Below are 4,316 nucleotides of genomic sequence, written 5' to 3'. Positions count from 1 at the left end.
TAAACATTAGCCGCATTCATCGTGAAGCGTGCAAGCGATTTGCAAAGATTAATATTTAAAGGTTAATAAAACGTTACACTCACTTCTTCTGGAGGTGCAAGCAGGAACACGAATAGTTGGTACCGATTCTTTTTTCAGGAGCAGCTTCTTACCAAAACCAGATTTACACTGACCCTCGTTTATAAAGCAGTCTGGTGAGAAATGATTAGCGCAAACATAAAAGCATTTACGTAGATCGTTGGGAATATTCCCTTCAAAAATAAAACTCAGCCACTGCGTCTTCAGCGGTTCGAATTTAGGAACATTAGAATGACTACTGTGTTTATTATTACACCCGAACAGAACACCACAATCGCTTAGACGCCATTCTGCTCCAGTGTATCAACAATGGCGGACTACGGTGACAGCTCGAGCTCGCTCAGGGACGGGTCTGTTTTGAAACCATAGAAACGCTGCTGTCAATTAACAATCGTGGGAGGGGGCGTCCGTTTTATTGACGTCACAAGATCGAACGGCTCAATTTGAGGCAGGGGAAAAGGAGATTAAAACAAAAACACTGGATGGATTTTTATCATTATATGATGGTTGTGTACAGGCACTGCCAACTCACATTTCAGTACAATCAACTTGTAAAAGTGCATGTACCATTATATGACCCCTTTAAAAAAATATATTATCTGGAAAAAGTTCTGCTGTCAATGAATGAAATTAAAAATATGAATGAAATAATCTGTAATCTTAAAAAAAAAATTCATGATTTCTGACTAGTCTTTAGAAAACAGAATCAAATAGTGCCAATGGGGTAATACAAATAAACTTTAATTAATTCAAGGTATATTCTCTTAAAAATCTTGATAGCTTAAGCAATTTTGCTGCTGAAGTAGCAAAATCCACTTGTAAGGATGTTTAGATATTTATAATGAAAAACAAGACAAAAATACTAGATTCTTTTGCAGTGTGGGGTTTTGTAAATGTGTGACAGCGTCCTGAATGAGTCGGCCCTATTAAAACCGCTGAAGCAGCATCTTGGTTCCTCTCTGAGGATAAACTCTCAGTTGAGTTTCAGACCGTGCCTTTTGCTGCTCTTCAGCCTCCAACACAGTTACACTGTTTATGGGTTTTGGGCATCGTATGGCTAGATGCCCTGTGTGATGTTTGTTTGAATGAAGTTGGAAAGTGAGGGTGTATGTTAGAGAGGCAGTCCAACTGGAAAAACTTTGAAGTGCACAGTCTCCAGCCAGCCTGTGGGGGAGCAATGAGCTGTGACCCCATCACCTTATGATGAAACTGCTCATGCTGTGATGCCATGAGGCCAACCCATGCTAAAGCTGGTCTGGGTTCTCGGGGTCAGAGCGCCGGTGCTATCTTAGACCGAGTGAACTGAAGGATCTGAATGTGACCCAGTTACAGTGTAGCGCAGCGGAACGCAGAACAAGATTTGCAGAAGAGCCGAAACAAAAGCGTGCCATTATATCAGCACATTAAATCTCACAGACACACTGATTTTTGTGCAATAACTTTAAAAGGCACAGAGTGGCATAACAGTAAACATTTATCAATATGAAATAAAGCTTAACTAGAATTATTGATTTCACTTTAAACTTCTCCCCCCTTCTGTCAGCTTTCAAGCTTTTGATTTATGTTCACAGAGCAGTCATTTTTGTAAAACAATTTCCTTTCTATCCTTCCCCGGTGGGATTTTCCCAAAAACCCAAACACTGAAGATGATTAAACAACATTTGTGTTCTAGCCCAGAGATTTTTATACTTTGGATTTCAGGAACCCTCAAATATGTAAAGGCAGCTATTAATTTTAAGCCATTTTTATTGTGTAAGAAAACTGAGACAACAAAATTTAAATGTTTCCAAAAATAAATAATTGCTATATATCCACCGAATTTTTCATCACAAAAGTAAGCCATTTCCTTAGATTGAACGAGACTAGTGTATTTATGATTACGATAATAAATTAAAATAACATGTTAACAAATACCAGTTTGCAATATCAAGCAGCGTAACGAACTGTTTTTGTACAGATAAAAATGCTAATTGACTTTTAAAATTTTGAACTTGTGAGCTCTTTCACTGAGGTCGAAAATCATTCCACTAGACCACAAAAACTCAAACTAGGGCTTAAATCAAGTCTGAAGTTTTTCCCCTGCAAATAAACTCTCACTTATTTGCCAATTCGGCTGATAAATCTGACAAAGAACAAGATCAGGAGAGAAAATATAGGGAGCGATGAGATGAGGCTGGCTGTCATAGGACGTTCTGACTTGTCTTGTCACTAGTCATCATGTCTTAATTGAGCGTTTGTGCGTGTAGGCATGTCTGCGCAAATGACTTTGTGAACTAAGTAAGAAAGGTGTTCGTACATCCACCAAACAATCAGTATGTGGGCATATAGGAGTCTGCGTTTGTATGACGTGTGTGAATGTGTGTATACTGAGTGTTGTAGGTGTCTGCGTGAACGTTCTGTGTGTTTGCTCACTGACAGCCAGCATGTGGACGTCCGTCCGTCTGGCAGATTGAGTCATGTGTGTCTCGGTGCAAGCGTGTGTCTGTGGGACATTGCTATCCTTGTATGTCAAGCGCTGCTGTGGGCTGTGATGACCTCACTGTTATAACCTGCAGGAAAGAGAGGCGCACAGCTGACATCACTACGCTCTCTCCTTTTCTCACCCTCTTCCTCCTTCCCTACATCTACATCTCCTGACATGCGGAGAACACATCAGACCTTTTTGTTCTGTCACTGACTTACAGAGAAAGAAAATAAGAGTAAAAGGAGACCTTCTTTCTCGCCGTACCTTATGCTCTTCATTCAGCCCTTTAAAGGGATCATTTAACCAGAAATGTAAGTTCTGTCATCATTTATTTAACCTCAGGTTGTTCCTAACCTGACTTGGTTTCTTCTGCTGAACACAAAAGGTGAATTTTCTAGACATTCTTTTGAATTGAATGAAACTGAGGCTGTAAAAGGGGTCTGTAAAGCTTCCAAAAAGATGCAAAAGCACCATAAAAGTGGTCCATTTGACTCATGCGCTGTAATCCAAGTCTTCTGAAGCCATATGATACAGTAGTTGTGTGTGACGAGCAGTTTGAAATTTAAGTTGCTATTCACTGATAATGTTCCTCCAGTGAGCTGTTAACCGTTACGACCGGATCATCAAGTCAGTGAGCTGAACCAAAGCACCGAAACAGTCTGAACCATTAAGAAAGAAAAGAACTGAATCAGTCTGAATCTTTCCGAGTGGTTTTGTGAACTGGAGCAAATAATTCATTGAAAAGATCTTGCACATGAATGATTCAAATTGCATAATGTTTTAAATTTCAGCCTATTTCTCACACAAAGCTTCAGAAGATGAAATGTACCACGAGAGTCATATGGACCACTGCGCTTTTTCACATTTTGGAGCTCGAATCCTCATTGCCTTATGAAAATATGGCCAGAAAATTCTTCAAAAATTCCCCTTTTGGGAATCAATTTATATTGGTTTGGGACGTCGGTGTGAGTAATTTATAACATTATTTAACGATAGTTTAATTCCTTTGCCGATTTACCTTAGTTTCCGAGATTCATCTCTTGTTTCTTTCTCTCTCTCTCTCTCTCTCTCACTTTTTCTCCCATCAGCCTCTCATTTATCCTTTCTTCCTTTAGGACCAGAAATTCACGACTGTCTGGTGTCAAACACACAAACACACACATTGGAACCACAATCCTCTCTTGAGAGATAGAAAAAACAGAAATACAACAGAGAAGCAAACTGATGCCTCAGATATTTCCTTCCCTCTGTTCAATTAAACATTCCCCCCATCTGCCACCTTGGGTTGTTTGAGTCCCTCTGAAATATTGACAGTAGTTGTTAATGTGATTGTTTCTCCTGACTCTGTTTGAACCTGTTAGATAAATCGCTCTGGAATGTGTATTATTAACATCTGAAATGTGTTGTGTGTGTGTGTGTGTGTGTGTGTGCGTGTGTGCGCGTGTGTGTGTGTGCGTGTGTGTGTGTGTGTGTGTGTGTGTGTGTGTGTGCGCGTGTGTGTGTGTGTGTGTGCGTGTGTGTGTGGAGGAGGGCAGATTCGTTCTGCTGTAATGGTTCTGTGCCAAATCTTTTTCAGACCATTCAATCTCTGTTCATGTGCCATACTGATAAATTTATGGAATAAAAGATGTTCTTTTTTCACAAAATGAGTATTGAACTGTGGGTGGTTATTTTGGATGTTTTTAGTGTCAAAAACAGGATCAAACAACCAATGGATGCAAAATGGGAGATGTGAGAACATCGGTGTGTGTTTTGTATGTCTGCTTGTATGAAT

The sequence above is a fragment of the Siphateles boraxobius genome, unplaced genomic scaffold, assembly GCF_051911475.1.
Source record: "Siphateles boraxobius isolate OS27281-9 unplaced genomic scaffold, OSU_SipBor_1 66, whole genome shotgun sequence".
Classification (NCBI taxonomy): domain Eukaryota; kingdom Metazoa; phylum Chordata; class Actinopteri; order Cypriniformes; family Leuciscidae; genus Siphateles; species Siphateles boraxobius.
This window is presented reverse-complemented; position numbering follows the sequence as displayed.